The sequence below is a fragment of the Hordeum vulgare genome, chromosome 2H (assembly GCF_904849725.1).
Source record: "Hordeum vulgare subsp. vulgare chromosome 2H, MorexV3_pseudomolecules_assembly, whole genome shotgun sequence".
Taxonomy (NCBI): domain Eukaryota; kingdom Viridiplantae; phylum Streptophyta; class Magnoliopsida; order Poales; family Poaceae; genus Hordeum; species Hordeum vulgare.
The window spans coordinates 551,531,718-551,556,559 of NC_058519.1; positions in this window are offsets into that span (position 1 = coordinate 551,531,718).

Genomic DNA, 24,842 nt, shown 5'->3' on the forward strand with positions numbered 1-24,842 from the left:
CCCTTGTCGGCCTTGCCCATGAGGCAAGTTGCATGATATGTGCTTTCTTTCGAGAAATCAACCATGTAAATGTTGCCATACAACTCCCCCACAAAGACAACTTCAAGAGTATATCTATTAAAGACTTTCACATCCATTAGTCCAAATAGTGTATCATAACCAACAAAAGCCAATTGACGAACGGAAAGAAAATGATATTTAAGGGATTGGACAAGCATGACATTTGCAAGTGACATGTCATTGGTGATAGCCACCTTGAACAACCCAAATACTTGTCCTTTAAACCCCCCACCAAATATAATGCTCATAAATGGTCGAATAGCTTCCATGAGGTCCATGAGCAATGTGCCATCTCCGGTCATATGATTGGTGCAACCTCTATCCAACACCCATTTGACTCCAGCGGAGATGGCAATCTACACACACTTCAAGTCTTGGTTAGAGGCACCCACTTTACAATGGGACCTCTCATGTTAGTAACAAGGGTCTTAGGTACCCAAATTGCATAGAAACGAGTAGCATTTCGAGGGCTTACAAATTGAGCATAGACATCTCAATCTTTTGCCTTACGAAGCACATATGATGGAGGCATAAATTGTTTTGGATTTTTGGGAGTAGGCTTGCCCCTAGTGGCCTTCCTACTCACAGTCTTGTAAACTTTACCCTTTCCTTTCTCCTTCTTCCCTTCAAGCACAAATGTCTCCTTGAGAGGAGTTGTAGACTTATGTGTCGCTAGTTTTATTCTTGCTTATGCTTGGATCAAATCCAAGCCCTTCCTTTAGCGCTACCTCCTTATGTTGACTCAACACTTCATTGAGGTTCTTTTGTCCTTGGGTACATGGCGTGAACCCTTTTTCAATTTGGGCCTTTAGCAACCGTTTATCCTCAAGCACACTAGCTAGGTCACCACTAGGGTTATTAGCATAAGCATAAACATTTATAATAGGAGAGGAATAAGCTTTGCCAACTGTGTTAAGATAAGTAAGCTTGAGTTCGTCAAACTTCTTTGTGAGGATGTTGATCTCTTCTTCCTTTGTCTTGAGAGACAAATGTAAGATCTCACGATCCTTAGAGAGAGTAGCGTGAGACTCTTCAAGCTTACTCTTACCATTTATGAACACTTTGTAAGAAATTTTAGCCTTTTTCAAGGAGGCAAGTTCTTTAGTGTGCATATCAATGTTTGCACCAATATTTAAGCACAATTCATCTTTACGTGCTTCCTCACATAGGACTTTCCTCTCAAGGATTTCACATTTTACCTTTTCCTCGGTGACGAGGGTTTTAAGTTCCTTAATGGTGATTGTGTACTTACTCACCATCTCCATAAGCATACAAAACATTATGAGCTTATTTCCTTTGAGAGAGCACATGACTTTCTCCATTTAGGAAACATGGCATCATCATTTCACATTCATGATCATGATCCTCTGCATCAATATATTCATCACTAGATGTGGTAGGGGTAAATTGAGTAGGGTTCTTACATGGAGTTAGCTTCATCTTGTCCGAAGAGGCTTGACCCTCATCATCATCTACCATGGTCTTTGCCATGAGACATTTTTGTGCATTGCCCTTGTAGTCTTTCATGTAGTTGTATGTGACAACATCACCACTCTTGTTGACAAGTATCAATGTGGTTTGAGTGTCTTTAGCTAGACCGGCAACACCTCCAACATCATCGGGGTCGGACTCATCTTGGGCAAACAATGCCTTCCCCTCTCTTTTCCTGAACTTGGAGTTCAATTGGTTGGATAATTTATTCTTTACAAAAGTCTTCAGAAATCTTGGTTTGTCTTCTCTCTTGTCATAGGAGCACTCTTTTGAGAAGTGGTTGGTTTCTTCATAATTGTAGCAAGTCCTTACTTTATTCTTTGGGAATCTTTCCTTGAATTTTCCCACACTAAACTTCTTCATGGATAGAGCAATATCTTCCTATGAGTGTTCCTCATCTGAGTCAACTTCATAACATTCTTCTTCATCATCTTCTTCTTCTTCTTCACTAACATCATCATCCCTTACATTCTTGGCCTTCAAGGCAAGGTCTGTCTTGGGTGATGAGGAACCATGCATGGCAAGGTTTCTTGTAGCATTGTTCTTGGATTCTTCAAATAGTTGGAAGGTTGAAAGGACATCATCGGGAGACATGTTATTGAAACCATGCTCTCTTCTTATACCCCATACCATTTGATGGTGATATGGAGCAAGTGAATTTAGCAATTTATCCACAAGAAACCTTTTTGTCAAGTTGAATCCATATTGGCTCTTGTCACAATCATATGACTCAATGTCGGCATCTAGTGTCATCAATCAATCAAGGAGATGCTTGGGGTTTTCACCTTTATCCATGCAAAAATATTGCAATGCTCCTTTTGCAATCTCATACTGTGCAAAATGAAGCGATGATGTTCCCATCTTGGTCATCACAATGATATCCCATAGCTCCTTTACATTGGAGAGGTGAATGTAAGGCCTTTTTTGCTTGTCATGCATGCCCTTTCTTATGAGCATAATTGTGATGTCATCAAGGTGCTTGTCATATGCTTCACCTGGTGTGGGATTCTTGATGTTCACGGGGTTGTCGCCTTTCTGCAAGATCTCTATCATCTCATCATTGGCAACCTAAGATGATCCTGCATACCAACTCTCTACAAAGCAAAATTGGCAATGTCATCAAGTAAAGGGGGCTTGCCCTGAGCATTACACTTTGGTTTCTCCACTCTAAATTTTGCATATAACCAAGTAACACCGGTGTTATCACCACCTTGAGGTTATTGGCAAAAAGTAGAAAGAGGTGCAATTGGTTTCTTTATCACACCCAATGGGTTCTCGTATGATGGAGTTTTTGCAGCTAACACATCCAACCTCATTGTGACCAGGCCTCAATAGAAGCACCATGCTCCTCCTTTTTCTTAGCAAGGGAATTTTATAAATCCTCAGAGGTGAAGGGTTTGTGATTTTCCAAAGAACATGTACCTTTCTCCAGAGGAAGTGCAACAAAGGGGCTCCTATCCTTATCCATCTCGCTCTAGGGCGGTTAAGACACAAGATTAGAGCATGGGGCTCTCATACCAATTGAAAGGATCGAGATGGACCTAGAGGGGGTGAATAGGTACAATTGCAAATTTTAATTGTTACTTAGTAATCTTGGACAATATTGCGGAATATGAAAGTAATACTAACAATTCCTAAGATGATAACGATGCAAAGTAGATTACCAAAGCAACAAATAATAAGATAGGAAATCACAATGTAATAAAAATAAGTGAAAGAGACAAGTAACCACAAGTAGGGACTTAGGGTTAGTAATAACCGCAACTGTGAGAGGCGTGGATGTATACCAATGTTGAACTCCTTGGAGGTAAGTGCTTCACCGTTTAGAGATGTGGATGTTACCACAAAGCCAAACCAACGCCACAAAGGCTCACCTCACCCTATTCTCTCCTTGAGACAACACCACAAAGTCGTTTATCAACCACTAGTGGTAGATCTTGGGGTGGTCTCCAAACCCTCACAAACTTTTCTGGGTAATCACAATGGTTGATTCCTCACTAAAGAACTCCTATCGCCTAGGAGTCTTTGACCTCTGAGAGCAACAAGACGACGGGGAAAGCTCAAGACTTTCTCAAGTCACAAATTCCTTTGGTCAAGAGAAGGGGAATGAGTGGATCTATCATTTGATTGGAGAAGTTCTCACAAATACTCTCAAATGCCTTTGGGATCTTGGATTTGGTTTATGAGGATGTGTGAGATAGAAATATGTGTTCCAGGGTAAGCTCAAAGTGAATGGTTAACCTTATCTTGAGGTAGGAGGAAGCTTTATATAGTGCTAGTGAGAATATGGTCGTTGTGGAGTAAGTGGCTGACACTGGCCGGACATTCGGAGCATGGGTCGGACATCCGACGTGGAGATAATATCACAGAGGTAAAACATACCTAGAGTAGGATATCAAAGGAACCGGACATTCGGGGGTGGCCCGGACATCCGACCCTTCAATGAAGACCTGAACATCCGACATATGTCCGGACATATGACATAGCAGTCCATCAGGACAACACATTTCTGGTGTAGACATGTCGTATTTTCAAAGGGAGGCTCGGATATCCAGGGGGCGTACATCCGACGGGGTGACGAACATCCGGCTCATATTAGGTGAGAATCAGATGCTCTTTGGATAGTGATACATCTCCAACGTATCTATGAAGTAATCATGCCATATTTAGCTATGTTTACAATAGTTTTTATGTTTTTTATGCACTTTTTATGATTTAATTAGAACTAACCCGGACTGACGTTATTTTCACCGAAATTACCATGGTGCTATTTTTTGTGCAGAAAATGAAAGTTCTCAGAATCTTCTAGAACTTTTTGATGATCTTTTCTGGAACATATGAGCCATATTGGAGCAAAGAACAACTAGATGGGAGCCACATGTGGGACACAAGGCAACATGGCGCAGCCACCCCTCTTGGTCGCGCCATGTTGTGTGGTGGGGCCCACGTGGCTGCATTTGGCGTGTTGAAAGCACATATGCTCCCTTGTTGGTTTTCATAATTCATGACAACATACATTGTCTCTTGGACTAATAGTTTTATCTAGATTATTTCAAATATAGTCCACAAAGAGTGTTGACTAAGGATTATGTGGAGAAGCCCCAAGGAAGCAAAGGAATAGTATTGGCCAAGCTTCAAGCTACAAGACTCTGCATTTTATATTTGTGAGAAATCACATTTCAGTCCATAGGAAAGCTAATACTATTACAAGAGGTGACGTATCTATGATGAATTGGTTTCTCAAGTGCTTAGAGATAGCCACCAAAAATACTCATCCATTCTCCACAAAAGTTCTGTGCCAAAAGCCTAAACAGCAAAATCGATGCCACCAAGATTTTCCACTCGGCCATACCAATTTTCCACCAGACAGAACCTTTGCCAAACCCTAGAGTCTCGGTACCACCAACATTTCTTTCGGTGCCATCAAAACCAGTGACCAACTTTCTAGTATGTCATTTTCAAGAATCGGAAATTTCGAGTGGAATCGGTCTCACCGATATTTGGAAACTACCCTAGGTCACCCATATTGGTACCACCAAGCTTCCTATATCGGTATCACCGAGAATACATAAGTTGCCACATCTTGTGCAAGTCGGTGCAACCGAGATTCACTTCGGTTTCACCAAGTTCGGCAATAATGTTGTAACGGTTGGATTTTTAGAGATGCCTATATATACCCATCCACTACATCTCATTCCAAGAGGAAGCACTCAGAACACACGTACACTTGCCATATCCATTTTTCTAAGAGAGAGCCGTGATCACAGAACGTATCATGTGCACCCGACGGACTGGTGCACCAGGTGCTCTGTTGGATCATGGGCCTTTGGATTCAAAAGGTCGGGACTGGATGCGTGATATGTCGCTATCGTATCTATAATTTTTGATTGTTTCAAGCCAATATTCTACAACTTTCATATACTTTTGGCAACTTTTTATACTATTTTTGGGACTAACATATTGATCCAGTGCCCAGTGTGAGTTCCTGTTTGTTGCATGTTTTTTGTTTCGCGGAATATCCATACCAAACGAAGTCCAAACGCAATAAAAACCTACAGGAATTTTTTTTGGAATATTTATGATTTTTGGGAATAAGAATAAACGCGAAACGATGCCCGAGGGGGTCACAAGCCCAGGAGGCGCGGCCCCCCTAGGGCGCGGCTGGCAGGCTTGTGACCAATCCCTAAGGCGGTTGGGGCCCTTCTTTCGCCGCAAGAAAGCTAATATCCGGAAGAAAATCGTGTTAAAATTTCAGCCCAATCGGAGTTACGGATCTCTGGGAATTTAAGAAACGGGGAAAGGCCAGAATCTGGGAGCACAGAAACAGAAGGACACAAAGAGAGAGATCCAATCTCGAAGGGGCTCTCGGTTCTCCGCCGCCATGGAGACCATGGACCAGAGGGGAAACCCTTCTCCCATCTAGGGAGGAGGTCAAGGAAGAAGAAGAAGAAGGGGGCTCTCTCCCCCTCTCTCCCGGCGCCGCCGGAACGCCGCCCGGGATATCATCGTGTGACGGCGATCTACACCAACACCTCCGTCATCTTCACCAACACCTCCATCACCTTCCCCCATCTATATTCAGCGGTCCACTCTCCCGCAACCCGATGTACCCTCTACTTGAACATGATGCTTTATGCTTCATATTATTATCCAATGATGTGTTGCCATCCTATGATGTCTGAGTAGATTTTCGTTGTCCTATCGGTGATTGATGAATTGCTATGAATGGTTTAATTTTCTTGTGGTTATGTTGCTGTCCTTTGGTGCCCATCATATGAGCGCGCGCGTGGATAACACCATAGGTTCAGTAGTATGTTGATAGGACTATGTATTGGAGGGCAAGGGTGATAGAAGCTCCAGCCTAGCATAGAAATTGATCCATACGGGATTGAAGGGGGACCAATATATCTTATTGCTATGGTTGGGTTTTACCTTAATGAACGTTAGTAGTTACAGATGCTTGCTAATAGTTCCAATCATAAGTGCATAGGATTCCAAGTAAGGTATGACATGCTAGCAATGGCCTCTCCACATAAAACTTGCTATCGGTCTAGTAACGTAGTCAATTGCTTAGGGACAATTCCGCAACTCCTACCACCACTTTTCCACACTCGTCAAACTAACATAATTGTTTATTTATCTAGCAGCCCCTAGTTCTTATTTACGTGTTCTTTCTTTTCTTGCAAACCTATCCTATCACTCTTACAAAGTACTTCTAGTTTCATACTTGTTCTAGGTAAAGCGAACGTAAAGTGTGCGTAGAGTTGTATCGGTGGTCGATAGAACTTGAGGGAATATTTGTCCTACCTTTAGCTCCTCGTTGGGTTTGACACTCTTACTTATCGAGAAAGGCTACAATTGATCCCCTATACTTGTGGGTTATCAAGACCTTTTTCTGGCGCCGTTGCCGGGGAGAGATAGCGTGGGGTGAATATTCACGTGTGTGCTTGTTTGCTTTATCACTAAGTAGATTTATTTGTTGTTCTAAGTTGTTCTCTATCTTTAGTTATGGATATGGAACACGAAATACCAAAAACATTAGGTGTACTTGCTACTCGTGGAGATGGGGAACCTCCTAAAACCCTCGATGCCCGTTATGTGGAAAATATTATGAACTTCTTTAATAATCCTGAGAAAACCCCATTAAATTATATAATGGGATACACGTTGGATCAACGTGAATACTTTAGGGATTATCGCTTGACTCAAAAAGGGAAACTATTATGGGATCAAATTCATATGTTGAAATGGTATGCTTGGGAGCTATGCTCGAGATATGATATTACTTGTTGCTCTAGGATGAAGGCTAAACACCTTCCCTTTTCTTGTAAATTTATTAATGAAACCTTGGCTTCTTATGCTAATGGTATATATGATTACTATGATGTGGAACAAATAGAAGAGTTTGCTGCTTTTATGGGTGCTTATGAAATTGAAGCTTTGTTTAAAAGGTGTGATGATAATGATGATGCTGCTTACCGATCTGAAAATTTGGTTATGCTTCGTTATTGTTATACTAATTATGAATATAATGCCCATATTTATTGATTCATGGAGAAATTCTTCGCTGCCCAAGAAGAGATTAATATTTTGCAGGAAACTATGGAAGAAGAAAATGCTGAAACTGTGAGCTCATTAGATGAAAAAGATGACGAGGAGAGCGAAGAACAAAAGGAGGAAGAGCGGACTAGCTACCCGTGCCCACCTTCTAATGAGAGTAACTCTTCAACTCATACATTGTTTAATTTCCCTTAGTTCTTACCGAAGGATGAATGCTATGTTGATTGCTATGATCCCTTGGATTCGCTTGAAATGTCCCTTTTTGATGAACTTGATGCTTGCTATGCTTGTGGCCATGATGCCAATATGAATGATGCTTATGAAGATGAACTTGCTATAGTTCCTTAGGTTAAACATGAAATTGTTGCTATCGCACCCACTTATGATAGTCCTATTATCTTTTTGAACTCTCCCAACTAATCTATATAGGAGAAGTTTGCTCTTATTAGGGATTACATAGATGGGTTGCCTTCTACTATTACACATGATGATTTTGATGAATATAATATGCATGTGCTTGCTGATCCTACTTGCAATTATTATGAGAGAGGAACTACATCTCCACCTCTCTATGTTTCCAATACGATAAAATTGCAAGAAACTGCTTATGCTATGTATTGGCCTTTACTTGATGTGCATGAATTGTTCTTTTATGACATGCCAATGCATAGGAAGAGAGTTAGACTTCGTCATTGCATGATATATGTTACCTTGTGCTCACTACTAAATTACAAATCATTGTTAATTAAAATTAGCTTTGATATACCTTGGGATCCGGGTGGATCCATTACTTGATCACTTTATGCTAGCTTAATGGCTTTAAAGGAAGCGCTGCCTGGGAGACAACCCTAAAGTTTTAGAGAGTCATTTATTTCTGTTGAGTGCTTTTATATAGTTTAAAAACAAAAAAATATAGAGGGGAACTTAAAACGTTTTCAAAAAGAGAAGCGATTGAAAGGTGATGCATTGCGGAAGTGAGGGTCGACCTTGAACACTTGTGTTCATGCTCATGGAAACAATGTAGAATTTTTCATGGAAGTTTATCGCAAAAATAATTATCCCCTTGTACAATTCCATTGTATTATAAAAATAATGTGTCAAGTAAAGCCTTTATGATTCGTTTGGGTGATAGTTGTTTGATCATGCTGAAAAAGACAGAAACTTTGTGCTCACAAAATTATTTTTAGTTCCTATCCAGAAAGAGATTTTGAGTTTACTCTTTTTTCTTCTGATTTATAAGCAAATTTCCCTCATTTTCATAATGTTTCAGAATTTTTGGAGTATCAGAAGTATGGTATAAGTTCAGATTACTACAGACTGTTCTGTTTTTGACGGATTCTGTTTTCTATGCATTGTTCTCTTATTTTGATGAATCTATGGGTAGTATCGGGGGGTATGAACCATGGTGAAGTTGGATTACAGTAGATATAATGCTAATATGAATTTAAAATGAGTTAAAAACAGTACTTAAAGTGGTGATTTACTCTATTATACTAACGGATCTCACAAAGGTTTTGTTGAGTTTTGTGTGATTGAAGTTTTCAACTTTTGGGTGAGACCGCGATGGATGAAGGAATAAGGAGAGTCAAGAGCCTAAGCTTGGGGATGCCCAAGGCACCCCAAGGTAATATTCAAGGAATACTCAAGCGTCTAAGCTTGGGGATGCCCCGGAAGGCATCCCCTCTTTCGTCTACAATCTATCGGTAATTTTACTCACAGCTATATTTTTATTCGTCACATAATATGTGCAAATGCTTGGAGCATCTTTTGTGTTTATTTTTCCTTTTTATTTTATGCACCATGCTGGTATGAGATAGTCCTTGGTTGATTTATAGAATGCTCTTTGCACTTCACTTATATCTTTTGAGTATGGCTTTATAGAATGCTTCATGTGCTTCACTTATATCATTTGAAGTTTGGATTGCATGTTTCCCTACACATAGAAAACCGCCATTTGTAGAATGCTCTTTTGCTTCACTTATATTTGTTTGAGCGGGGCATATCTTTTGTAGAAAGAAATAAACTCTCATGCTTCACTTATACCTATTTAGAGAGTTAACAAGAGTTGGTCATTCACATGGTTAGTCATAAAATCCTACATAAAACTTGTAGATCACTGAATATGATATGTTTGATTCCTTGCAATAGTTTTGCGACATGAAGATGTGATATTAGAGTCATGCTAGTGAGTAATTGTGTATTCGTAGAAATACTTGTGTTAAGGTTTGTGATTCCCGTAGCATGCACGTATGGTGAACCGTTATGTGACGAGGTCGGAGCATGATTTATTTATTGATTGTCATCCTTTGTGTGGAGGTCGGGATCGCTCGATGGTTAATTCCTACCAACCCTTCCCCTAGGAGCATGCGTGTAGTACCTTGTTTCGATGACTAATAGACTTTTGCAATAAGCATGTGAGTTCTTTATGACTAATGTTGAGTCCATGGATTATACGCACTCTCACCCTTCCACCATTGCTAGCCTCTCTAGTACTGCGCAACTTTCGCCGGTGCATTACACCCATCATATACCCTTCCTCAAAACAGCCACCATACCTACCTATTATGGCATTTCCATAGCCATTCCGAGATATATTTCCATGCAACTTCCATCGTTCCATTTATTATGACACGCACCATGATTGTCATATTGTTTTGCATGATCGTAAGATAGCTAGCACGATGTTTTCATGGCTTGTCCATTTTTCTATGTCATTGCTATGCTAGATCATTGCACATCCCGGTACACCGCCGGAGGCATTCATATAGAGTCATATTTTGTTCTAAGTATCGATTTGTAAGTAAATAAAAGTGTGATGATCATCATTATTAGAGCATTGTCCCATGTGAGGAAGTAGTAAAAGAGGCCAATGAAGCCCAAAAAAAGAGGCCAAAGAAGCCCACCAAAAAAGGGGAGAAAAAATTAATAAAAAATGAGAGAAAAGAGAGAAGGGACAATGCTACTATCCTTTACCACACTTGTGCTTCAAAGTAGCACCATGATCTTCATGATAGAGAGTCTCCTATGTTGTCACTTTCATATACTAGTGGGAATTTTTGTTATAGAACTTGGATTGTATATTTCAATGATGGGCATCCTCAATTGCCCTAGGTCTTCATGAGCAAGCGAGTTGGATGCACACCCACTTAGTTTCTTTTTGAGCTTTCATAAACTTATAGATCTTGTGCATCTCTTGCATGGCAATCCCTACTCACTCACATTGATATCTATTGATGGGCATCTCCATAGCTCATTGATACGCCTAGTTGATGTGAGACTATCTCCTCCTTTTTGTCTTCTCCACAACCACCATATACTATTCCACCTATAGTGCTATGTCCATGGCTCATGCTCATGTATTGCATGAAAGTTGAAAAAGTTTGAGAACACTAAAGTATGAAACAGTTTCTTGGCTAAAACCGGGGTTGTGCATGATTTAAATACTTTGTGTGCGGAAGATGGAGCATAGCCAGACTATATGATTTTGTAGGGATAACTTTCTTTGGCAATGCTATTTTGAGAAGACATGATTGCTTTGTTAGTATGCTTGAAATATTATTGTCTTTATGTCAAACAATAGACTATTGCTTCGAATCACTCATGTTTTAGTATTCATGCCATGATTAGATTATATGATCAAGATTATGCTAGGTAGCATTCCACATCAAAAATTATCTTTTTTATCATTTACCTACTAGAGGGCGAGCAGGAATTAAGCTTGGGGATGCTGATACGTCTCCATCGTATCTATAAATTTCTATTGTTTCATGCCAATATTCTACAACTTTCATATACTTTTGGCAACTTTTTATACTATTTTTGGGACTAACATATTGATCGAGTGCCGAGTGCCAGTTCCTGTTTGTTGCATGTTTTTTGTTTGGCAGAATATCCATACAAAACGAAGTACAAACGCAATAAAAAAACCTACGGGGATTTTTTTGGAATATTTATGATTTTTGGGAAGAAGAATCAACGCAAAACGATGCCCAAGGGGGTCACAAGCCCAGGAGGCGCGGTCCCCCCTAAGGAGCGGCTCACAGGCTTGTGACCAATCCCTAAGGCGGTTGGGGCCCTTATTTCGCCGTAAGAAAGCTAATATCCGGAAGAAAATCGTGTTAACATTTCAGCCCAATCGGAGTTACGGATCTCCAAGAATTTAAGAAACGGAGAAAGGCCAGAATCTGGGAGCGCGGAAACAGAAGGACACAGAGAGACCATGGACCAGATGGGAAACCCTTCTCCCATCTAGGGAGGAGGTCAAGGAAGAAGAAGAAGAAGGGGGGCTATCTCCCCCTCTCTCTCGGCGCCGCCGAAACGCTGCCCGGGACATCATCGTGTGACGACGATCTACACCAACACCTCTGTCATCTTCACCAACACCTCCATCACCTTCCCCCATCTATATTCAGCGGTCCACTCTCTTGCAACCCGATGTACCCTCTACTTGAACATGGTGATTTATGCTTCATATTATTATTCAGTGATGTGTTGCCATCCTATGATGTCTGAGTAGATTTTCGTTGTCCTATCGGTGATTGATGAATTGCTATGATTGGTTTAATTTGCTTGTGGTTATGTTGCTGTCCTTTGGTGCCCATCATATGAGCGTGCGCGTGGATCACACCATAGGGTTAGTAGTATGTTGATAGGACTATGTATTAGAGGGCAAGGGTGACATAAGCTTCAGCCTAGCATAGAAATTGATGCATACGGGATTGAAGGGGGACCAATATATCTTATTGCTATGGTTGGGTTTTACCTTAATGAACGTTAGTAGTTGCGGATGCTTGCTAATAGTTCCAATCATAAGTGCATAGAGTTCCAAGTAAGGGATGACATGCTAGCAGTGGCGTCTCCCACATAAAACTTGCTATCGGTCTAGTAACGTAGTCAATTGCTTAGGGACAATTCCGCAACTCCTACCACCACTTTTCCACACTCGTCAAACTAACGTAATTGTTTCTTTATCTAGCAGCCCCTAGTTCTTATTTACGTGTTATTTCTTTTCTTGCCAACCTATGCTATCACTCCTACAAAGTACTTCTAGTTTCATACTTGTTCTAGGTAAAGCGAACGTAAAGTGTGCGTAGAGTTGTATCGGTGGTCGATAGAACTTGAGGGAATATTTGTCCTACCTTTAGCTCCTCGTTGGGTTCGACACTCTTACTTATCGAGAAAGTCTACAATTGATCCCCTATACTTGTGGGTTATCAATGCGGTGCAAAGGCAGCCGCTAGTACATTTTGCAAATTTACCCTTGAAGTGTAACTGAAATCTGTACCCACCGTCTCTCCAATCGTCTCTCTCCCTATGTTCTTCTTTCCTGTGCCGTCGTAAGCCATGGGACCTAGGGTTGGAAAAATATTGTTCGATGTCATGTCACTCCCTCTCCTTTTCTCCTCCCTCCCATGTACCTATGTTAGGATCTCCTGCATAGAAGCTTAACCGCACTCCACGTTTGTCTAAATCAACTTTGTGGATTAATAGATTGATTTAGGCAGCAATACTCTGTGACGTTGATTCTGTAGTGCTACGGGAGTCGAGATTGCTTCCGCGATTCAGGTATCAATGGTACATTTTATTATTCCCTTATTCAAGAGTTCTGACTATATTTTGTTCTTCCACTCTGATCACAGTTTTCCCCAATCCGTTTGAAACAAGTGAAATTGGGAATAATAATGTTATATGCACTAATTAGATGTATGATCTGCAACTATAAGGGTAAAAAGTTATTCTCAATTGCAGAAGTAAGATTGTAAATAGACAAATACGTGATTTCTTGGCTTTCATATTTATAAACTTTCCACATGATTGTTAGTAGTACTTTTTATACTAAGAAATTGGTACCTAGGGGATTGATTACAGGTCGGCAATACATTATTTTGTTACACGAATCTTCTGATTCACTCGAATGTGCATGTTTTTCAGAACAACTACTACTTGTTAATGTACATGAATGCTTTATTTACCCCTAGATAATGATACAATATTTCCTTTTCAAATTCATGTTTTTGAGAAAAAACTTAGTGTGCACTTGCCTTCTAATGAGTTGTTTGCAAGCAGTCCCTGGAATGGGTTTGACATCACACGACGAGGCTCATTAGTTGCAACCTCCTTGGTTAATCATGAAGCAAAACCAAAGCATGTTCCTTTGTTAGAACTTAGAAGTCAAGGTCAATTTTGATATATTTTTATTGTTGGAAATATGCCCTAGAGGCAATAATAAATTAGTTATTATTATATTTCTTTGTTCATGATAATCGTTTATTATCCATGCTATAATTGTATTGATTGGAAACACAGTGCATGTGTGGATACATAGACAAAACACTGTCCCTAGTAAGCCTCAAGTTGACTAGCTCGTTGATCAAAGATGGTCAAGGTTTCCTGACCATAGGCAAGTGTTGTCACCTGATAACGGGATCACATCATTAGGAGAATCATGTGATGGACTAGACCCAAACTAATAGACGTAGCATGTTAATCGTGTCATTTTGTTGCTACTGTTTTCTGCGTGTCAAGTATTTGTTCCTATCACCATGAGATCATATAACTCACTGACACCGGAGGAATGCTTTGTGTGTATCAAACGTCGCAACGTAACTGGGTGACTATAAAGATGCTCTACAGGTATCTCCGAAGGTGTTCGTTGAGTTAGTATGGATCAAGACTGGGATTTGTCACTCCGTGTGACGGAGAGGTATCTCGGGGCCCACTCGGTAATACAACATCACACACAATCCTTGCAAGCAATGTGACTTAGTGTAAATTTCGGGATCTTGTATTACGGAACGAGTAAAGAGACTTGCCGGTAAACGAGATTGAAATAGGTATGTGGATACTGACGATCGAATCTCGGGCAAGTAACATACCGAAGGACAAAGGAAATGACATACGGGATTATATGAATCCTTGGCACTGAGGTTCAAATGATAAGATCTTCGTAGAATATGTAGGATCCAATATGGGCATCCAGGTCCCGCTATTGGATATTGACCGAGGAGTCACTCGGGTCATGTCTACATAGTTCTTGAACCCGCAGGGTGTGCACACTTAAGGTTCGACGTTGTTTTATGCGTATTTGAGTTATATGGTTGCCGAATGTTGTTCGGAGTCCCGGATGAGATCACGGACATCACGAGGGTTTCTGGAATGGTCCAGAAACGAAGATTGATATATAGGATGACTTCATTTGGTTACCGGAAGGTTTTCGGGCATTACCGGTAATGTACCGGGAATGACGAATGGGTTCCGGATCTTCACCGGGAGGGGGGACCACCCACCCGGGAGGGCCCAAGGACCTTGGGGGTGGCGCACCAAGTAGGTGGGGTCAGCCCAAAGCTGTCTTGCGCAAGAGAGAAAGAAAAACCAAAAGAAGAGAAAGGAAAAAAAGGGAAAGGTGGGAAAAAAGAGAAGGACTCCACCTTCCAATCCTAGTTGGACTAGGATTGGAGGAGGACTCCAACTCCTCCTTGGTGGCGCAGCCCTTGGGGCTCCTTGAGACTCAAGGCAAGCCTCCCCTCCCCTCCTCCTATATATATGGAGCTATTAGGGCTGATTTGAGACAACTTTTCCACGGCAGCCCGACCACTACCTCCACGGTTTTTCCTCTAGATCGCGTTTCTACGGAGCTCGGGCGGAGCCCTGCTGAGATTAGATCACCACCAACCTCCGGAGCGCCGTCACGCTACCAGAGAACTCATCTACCTCTCCATCTGTATTACTGGATCAAGAAGGCCGAGATCATCGTCGAGTTGTACGTGTGCTGAACGCGGAGGTGCCGTCCGTTCGGCACTAGATCGGAGCGGATCGTGGGACGGATCGCGGGACGGTTCGTGGGACGGTTCGCGGGGCGGATCGAGGGACGTGAGGACGTTCCACTATATCAACCACGTTTCTTAACGCTTCTGTTGTGCGATCTACAAGGGTACGTAGATCTGAAATCCCCTCTCATAGATGGACATCACCATGATAGGTCTTCGTGCGCGTAGGAAAATTTTTGTTTCCCATGCGACGTTCCCCAACAGTGGCATCATGAGCTAGGTTCATGCGTAGATGTCATCTCGAGTAAAACACAAAAGTTTTTGTGGGCGGTGATGTGCGTTTTTCAGCCCTCCTTAGTCTTTTCTTGATTCCGCGGTATTGTTGGATCAAAGCGGCTCGGACCGACATTACTCGTACGCTTACAAGAGACTCGTTTCATCGCTACGAGTAACTCCGTTGCTCAAAGATGACTGGTGAGTGTCGGTTTCTCCAACTTTAGCTGAATCGGATTTGACCGAGGAGGTCCTTGGATGAGGTTAAATAGCAATTCATATATCTTTGTTGTGGTGTTTGCGTAAGTAAGATGCGATCCTACTAGATACCCTGGTCACCACGTAAAACATGCAACAACAATTAGAGGACGTCTAACTTGTTTTTGCAGGGTATGCTTGTGATGTGATATGGCCAACGATGTGATGTGATATATATTGGATGTATGAGATGATCATGTTGTAATAGTTAATATCGACTTGCACGTCGATGGTACGGCAACCGGCAGGAGCCATAGGGTTGTCTTTAAACTAACGTTTGTGCTTGCAGATGCGTTTACTATATTGCTAGGACGTAGCTTTAGTAGTAATAGCATGAGTAGCACGACAACCCCAATGGCGACACGTTGATGGAGATCATGATGATGGAGATCATGGTGTGACGCCGGTGACAAGAAGATCGTGCTGGTGCTTTGGTGATGGAGATCAAGAAGCACGTGATGATGGCCATATCATGTCACTTATGAATTGCATGTGATTTTAATCCTTTATGCACCTTATCTTGCTTAGAACGACGGTAGCATTATGAGGTGATCTCTCACTAAAATTTCAAGACAAATTGTGTTCTCCCCGACTGTGCACCGTTGCGACAGTTCTTCGTTTCGAGACACCACGTGATGATCGGGTGTGATAGACTCAACGTTCACATACAACGGGTGCAAAATAGTTGCACACGCGGAACACTCGGGTTAAGCTTGACGATCCTAGCATGTGCAGACATGGCCTCGGAACACATGAGACCGAAAGGTCGAGCATGAATCGTATAGTTGATATGATTAGCATAGAGATGCTTACCACTGAAACTATTCTCGACTCACGTGATGATCGGACTTGAGATAGTGGATTTGGATCATGTACCACTCAAATGACTAGAGAGATGTACTTTTTGAGTGGGAGTTCTTAAGTAATATGATTAATTGAACTAATTGTCATGAACATAGTCTAAAGGTCTTTGCGAATTACGATGTAGCTTGCGCTATAGCTCTATTGTTTTTATATGTTCCTAGAGAAAATTTAGTTGAAAGTTGATAGTAGCAAACTTTGCAGATTGAGTCTGTAAAACCGAGGATTGTCCTCGTTGCTGCGCAAAAGGCTAATGTCCTTAATGCACCACTCGGTGTGCTGCACCTCGAGCGTCGTCTGTAGATGTTGTGAACATCCGACATACACGTTTCTGATGACTACACGATAGTTCAGTGCAAAATACTTAATGGCTTAGAAGCAAGGCGCCAAAGACGTTTTGAAACGTCACGGAACATAAGAGATGTTCTAAAGAGATGAAATTGTGATTTCATGCTTGTGCCCTTGTTAAGAGGTATGAGACCTCCGACAAGATTCTTTGTCCACGAAGTAAAGGAGAAGATCTCAATCGTTGAGCGTGTGCTCAGATTATCTGAGTACGACAATCGCTTGAATCAAGTGGGAGTTGATCTTCCAGATAAGATAGTGATGGTTCTCCAAAGTCACTGGCACCAAGCTGTGAGAGCTTCGTGATGAACTATAACATATCAAGGATAGATACAATGATCCTTGAGCGATTCGCGATGTTTGACACTGCGAGAGTAGAAATCAAGAAGGAGCATCAATAGTTGATGGTTAGTAAAACCACTAAGTTTCGAGAAAGGCAAGGGCTAGAAGGGATACTTCGTGAAACGGCAAAGCAGTTGCTGCACTAATGAAGAGACCCCAGATTAAACCCAAGCCCGGGACTAAGTGCTTCTGTTATGAGGGGAACGGTCACTGAGTCAGAGCAACTCTAGATACTTGGTAGATAAAAAGGCTGGCAAAAGTCGAAAGAAGTATATTTGATATACATGATGTTGATGTGTACTTTACTAGTACTCCTAGTAGCACGAGGGTATTGGATACTGGTTCGGTTGCTAAGTGATTAGTAACACGAAATGAAAGCTACGGCATAAACGGAGACTAGCTAAAGGCGAGGTGACGATACGTGTTGGAAGTGTTTCCAGGGTTGATATGATCAAACGTCGCACACTCCCTCTACCATCGGGATTGGTGTAAAACCTAAATAAGTGTTATTTGGTGCTTGCGTTAAGCATGAACATGATTGGATCGTGTTTATTGCAATACGATTATTCATTTAAAGATAATAATGGTTACTCTATTTGCTTGAATAATCACCTTCAATGGTTTATTGAATCTCGATCGTAGTGTTACACATCTTCATGATATTGGTGCGAAAAGGTACGAGGTAATGATGATAGTACCACTTGTTGCACTGCCGCTTGAGTCATGTTGGTATAAATTGCATGAAGAGGCTCCATGCTGATGGATCTATACTCACTTGATTTTCAATCACTAGTGACATGCAAATCATACCACATGAGCAAGGCCTTGTTTTCATTGAGATGAAACAAGATAGTAACTTGTTGGAAGTGATACATTTTGATGTATGTAGTCCAATGGGTGCTGAGGCACGCAGTGGATATCATTATGTTCTTACTTCAATGACGATTTGAGTAGATACAAGAGTATTTACTTAATGAATCACAAGTCTGAAATATTGAAAAGTTCAATTTTGTTTCGGAGTGAAGTTCGTCGTAACAAGAGGATAAACTGTCTACGATATGATCATAGAAATGAGTATCTGAGTTACGAGTGTTGGTACGCAGTTAAGACAATGTGGAAATTGTTTCGCAGTTCATGCCACCTGGAACATCATAGTGTGATGATGTGTCTGAACGTCATAGCCACGCACTATTTGGTATGGCGCATGCTATGATGTATCTTATCGAATTACCACTATCGTTTATGGGTTATGCATTAGAGACAACCGCATTCACTTTAAATAGGGCACCGCGTATTTCCGTTGAGATGACACAGTATAGAACGAGGTTTAGAGAAATCTAAAATGTCATTTCTTGAAAGTTTGGGGCTTCGACACTTATGTGAAAAGGTTTCAGTCTGATAAGCTCGAACCCAAATTGGATAAATGCATCTTCATAGGATATCCAAAACAGTTATGTACATCTCCTATCTCAGATCTGAAAGCAAAGTGTTTGTTTCTAGAAAAGAATCATTTCTCGCGGAAAGGTTTCTCTCGAAATAATTGAGTGGGAGGGTGGTAGAACTTGATGAGGTTATTGAACCATCACTTCAACCATTGTGTAGCAGGGCGCAGGAAGTTGTTCCTGTGGCGCCTACACCAATTGAAGTGAAAGCTGATGATGGTGATCATAGAGCATCGGATCAAGTTACTACAAACCTCGTAGGTTGACAAGGTCGCGTACTACTGCAGAGTGGTACGGTAACCCTGTCTTGGAGGTCATGTTGTTGAGCAACAGTGAACCTACGAGTTATGGAGAAAGCAATGGTGGGCCCGCATTCCGACAAATGGCTGGAGGCCATGAAATCCGAGAGAGGGTCCATGTATGAAAACAAAGTGTAGACTTTGGAAGAACTACTTGATGGTCAAAAGACTATTGAGTAAAGATGGATCTTTAAAAGGAAGACAAACGATGATGGTGATAAGTCACTATTAAGAAAAGCTCGACTTGTCGCAAAGATGTTTCCGACAAGATCAAACAGTTGACTATGATGAGACTTTCTCACTCGTAGCAATGCTAAAAGTCTGTTAGAATTATGTTAGTAGTTGCTGCATTATTTATGAAATATTGCACGTAGGATGTCAAAAAATTATTTCCTCAACGGTTTCCTTGAGCAAACATTGTATGTGATACAACCAGGAGGTTTTGTCGATCCTAAAGATACTAGCAAGTATGCAAGCTCCAGCGATCCTTCAATGGAGTGGTGCAAGCATCTCGGAGTTGGAATATAAACTTTGATGAGATGATGAAAGATTTTGGGTTTGTACAAGGTTTATCAAAAACTTGTATTTCCAAAGAAGTGAGTGGGAGCACTATAGAATTTCTGATAAGTATATGTGGTTGACATATTGTGGATCAGAAGTAATGTAGAATTTCTGTAAACAATACAAGGTTGTTTGAAAGGAGTTTTCAAAGGAATACCTGGATTGCGCTACTTGAACGTTGCGCATCAAAGATCTATGGAGATAGATCGAAAGCGCTTAATAGAAGTTTCAACAAGATGCATGCCTTGACAAGTTTTTGAAGGAGTTCAAAATAGATCAACAAAGAAGGAGTTCTTGGTTGCGTTGTAAGGTGTGAATTTGAGTAAGACTCAAAACCCGACCCCGGCAGAATAAAGAGAATAGACGAAGGTCGTCTTCTATGCCTTGGCCGCAGAATCTGAAGTATGCCATGCTGGGTACCGCACCTGATGTGTGCCTTGACTCAAAGTCTGTTGAGAGGTACAGAGAGTATTTCCGACTAGCAGCGGTCAAAATTTATCCATAGAGTAACTGATGGACTAAGGAATTTTTCTCGATTATGGAGGTGGTTAAAGAGTTCGTCGTGAAGGGTTACGTCGATGCAAGCTTTGACACTAATCCGAATAACTATGGGTAGTGAAACGGATTCGTATAGTAAAGTAGATATTTGGAGTATTTCCGAATAGCACATAGTAGCAGCATCTATAAGATGACATAAAGATTTGTAAAGAACACACGGATCTGAAAGTTTCAGAACCGTTGACTAAAACCTCTCTCACGAGCAAGACGTGATCAGACCCCATAACTATATGGGTGTTGGATTCGTTGGAATCACATGGTGATGTGAACTAGATTATTGACTCTAGTGCAAGTGGGAGACTGTTGGAAATATGCCCTAGAGGCAATAATAAATTAGTTATTATTATATTTCTTTGTTCATGATAATCGTTTATTATCCATGCTATAATTGTATTGATTGGAAACACAGTGCATGTGTGGATACATAGACAAAACATTGTCCCTAGTAAGCCTCTAGTTGACTAGCTCGTTGATCAAAGATGGTCAAGGTTTCCTGACCATAGGCAAGTGTTGTCACTTGATAACGGGATCACATCATTAGGAGAATCATGTGATGGACTAGACCCAAACTAATAGACGTAGCATGTTGATCGTGTCATTTTGTTGCTACTGTTTTCTGCGTGTCAAGTATTTGTTCCTATGACCATGAGATCATATAACTCACTGACACCGGAGGAATGCTTTGTGTGTATCAAACGTCGCAACGTAACTGGGTGACTATAAAGATGCTCTACAGGTATCTCCGAAGGTGTTCCTTGAGTTAGTATGGATCGAGACTGGGATTTGTCACTCCGTGTGACGGAGAGGTATCTCGGGGCCCACTCGGTAATAAAACATCACACACAAGCCTTGCAAGCAATGTGACTTAGTGTAAGTTGTGGGATCTTGTATTATGGAATGAGTAAAGAGACTTGCTGGTAAATGAGATTGAAATAGGTATGCGGATACTGACAATCGAATCTCGGGCAAGTAACATACCGAAGGACAAAGGGAATGACATACGGGATTATATGAATCCTTGGCACTGAGGTTCAAACGATAAGATCTTCATAGAATATGTAGGATCCAATATGGGCATCCAGGTCCCACTATTGTATATTGACCGAGGAGTCACTCGGGTCATGTCTACATAGTTCTCGAACCCGCAGGGTCTGCACACTTAAGGTTCGACGTTGTTTTATGCGTATTTGAGTTATATGGTTGGTTACCGAATGTTTTTCGGAGTCCCGGATGAGATCACGGACATCACGAGGGTTTCCGAAATGGTCCGGAAACGAAGATTTATATATAGGATGACTGCATTTGGTTACCGGAAGGTTTTCGGGCATTACCAGTAATGTACCGGGAACGACGAATGGGTTCCGAATCTTCACCGGGAGGGGGGACCACCCACCCGGGAGGGCCCAAGGACCTTGGGGGTGGCGCACCAAGTAGGTGGGGTCATACCAAGGCTGTCTTGTGCAACAGAGAAAGAAAAACCAAACGAAGAGAAAGGAAAAAAAAGGGAAAGGTGGGAAAAAAGAGAAGGACTCCGCCTTCCAATCCTAGTTGGACTAGGATTGGAGGAGGACTCCAACTCCTCCTTGGTGGCGCAGCCCTTGGGGCTCCTTGAGCCTCAAGGCAAGCCTCCCCTCCCCTCCTCCTATATATATGGAGCTATTAGGGCTGATTTGAGACAACTTTTGCCACGGCAGCCCGACCACATACCTCCACGGTTTTTCCTCTAGATCGCGTTTCTACGGAGCTCGGGCGGAGCCCTGCTGAGATTAGATCACCACCAACCTCCGGAGCGCCGTCACGCTACCGGTGAACTCAGCTACCTCTCCGTCTCTCTTGCTGGATCAAGAAGGCCGAGATCATCGTCGAGCTGTACGTGTGCTGAACTCGGAGGTGTCGTCCGTTCGGCACTAGATTGGAGCGGATCGCGGGACGGTTCATGGGACGGTTCGGGGGGCGGATCGAGGGACGTGAGGATGTTCCACTACATCAACCGCGTTTCTTAACGCTTCTGCTGTGCGATCTACAAGGGTACGTAGATCTGAAATCCCCTCTCGTAGATGGACATCACCATGATAGGTCTTCGTGCGCGTAGGAAATTTTTTGTTTCCCATGCGACGTTCCCCAACATTTATGTTCAACATGGTGTATTTATGGTGTTCAGAGTTGTCTTTCTTTTTTATATACTCCTTAAACAGGTAAACCATGATATGCCAAAATGTACTTCCTTTGACGTCTATTAGACCTTTTGACTATGTTGATTTATACCACTCCTTACTTAATGCTTATTTAAGCAAGTGTTTGTGAGTTTCTCACAATGCGGAATGTGCAAATTGTGTTGTAATATGTAAAATATGTCAACCCTTATGATCTTCCCTCTATTTTCATTTCAAGAAAATTGTGAGTTTAGGGTTGCTTGTTTAGTATTTCAGATGTTGTTCCTTTTTGTGTAAGCATGTGGTCGTGGTGGGAATGGTTCAATAATGTCTTGTTGTCGGTTTCTTCAGTTGGTAAATTTCTTTGTTAAAATAAAAATAAGTTATCCTTGAGTTCACATAAGGAATTTGACTGAAAAAGTAGTCAAGCAACATCCAGTAGATTAGAGCCCAAACTTTCATTAAGTCGAATCAATGTAAAACATTAGTATAAGTGTTCTCGTAAAAATAATGATTTTTTCTTTGAAAGTTCCCATATTGTTCTGTATTTTCACTGATGCTCTTTGGTCCTTGTGTCTCCATCCACTCTTTACCTTACGGTTCTATCATTGATCTACTAAATCTTGCTTCTTCAGGTTTCTTTGTACTTTGGGTTTCACACACAGTTAGCACTACTGGTTATTACTACATCTTCTGGCGTTGTTTTCTATGAACTGTAGTGAACTTTATTTCAGATAACATATTTAGTGCTCATACTATTCGTTCCAAATGCTACTCGTTTCAAACAATTCGAAGAAACTGAAGAGATTAGAACAATAGACTGTATGTGCATAGTAGAAGAACCAAATTTGGAGCTCATACGCGAATCCTTTATTAAGTAGTAAAAGTAAGCAAGACGCTGGTGGACCGCATCTTAACCCTAGCTCGAGGCTTCTACACGATAACATTATATGGAAGGGGAGATTGACGAACTCAGAACAAGGAGGTCAAGCCGCTGGCCTTAGCTAGACGTGAAGGTCTATTTTGCAAAATGTACCAGTAGTTGTCTTTGCACCGCATCTAGACCCTATATTTTGAATCCAAAGGCTCATGATCCATCGGAGCACCTGATGCACCAGTTCGTCGGGTGGACGGGATACATTCTCGTTGAGATAAAGATATTCCAATCCATCCATTTGAAACTTGATCTCTAGCCTCCGCAAGTTTCTTTCCACCCAATCAATCTCTTCTACCCAAGCCAAATCTATGAGAGAGTGATTGAGTGTTGAGGAGACTATCTTTTAAAGCACATGAGTAAGGAGTTCATCGTACTACCGCATCTATTACCTTTTGGAGAGTGGAATCTCCTAGATTGGTTAGGTGTCGCTTGAGAGCCTCCTACTTCGTGTTGTGGAGTTGAATCAAGAAGTTTGTAAAGGCAAGGAGATCGCCTACTTCGTGAAGCTCTACCCTGGGTGAGGCTAGTCCTTCGTGGACGTAAGCCGTGATGGAATATACAAGGTTGCTTCTCCGTGGAACCTTCGTGGGTTGAGCCCTAAGTGGACTCATGCAACTTTTACCCTCTGTGGATTGAGTCTCCGTCAACATGGATGTACGCTAGCACCACCTATCAGAACCACGCCAAAAATTACCATGTCCATCTTTCTATTTGATCTTCCTAAACTCTAAACTTACTTTACATGTGCATGTCTTTACTTTCCGGTACTATACTCGTAGACTTGCATATGTAGGGTGTGATTAACTTGCTATAAATGCTAAAATCTGCCAACAACTAAATTTGGGAAAAGGCTAGGTTCTAATTTATCAAGTAGTCTATTCACCCCCCCCCCCCTCTAGACATCCCTTCTAGCGATCCCTCATGTGTTTCCAATGCTGAAAAATCCTATAAATACCAAAACCCTTAGAAATTAGGTGAGAACTTCCACTCCGTCACCACTACTCTCTGTATCAAAGAAAAATCATCTAGAGTCTTTCCCGTACCGTGCCAAAGAGGGGAAATCATCACCGGTGTCCATCTTCATCATCCCGACAGAGGCCATGACAAGGAGGGAGCAGTTCACCCTCGGGGGTGAGGGTATGTACCATTAGCTATGTGTTTCATCTCTCTATCTCTCTTGTGTTTTTCAGATGGCACAATCTTGATGTATCACGAGATTTGTTAATATAATTGGATCATATGGTGTTCTTCCCTTGCTATCTTGTTGGGATGAATTGAATCTTTCCATTTGATACTTTGTTATGTCGGATTGAATATTGGATTTGAGAACACTTGATGTATGGATTGCATGCAGATACTCGTAGTGACATTGGGGTATTATATTGATTCACTTGATATATGTTATGGCATAAAATTGTGGATTCAGATGACCTTGG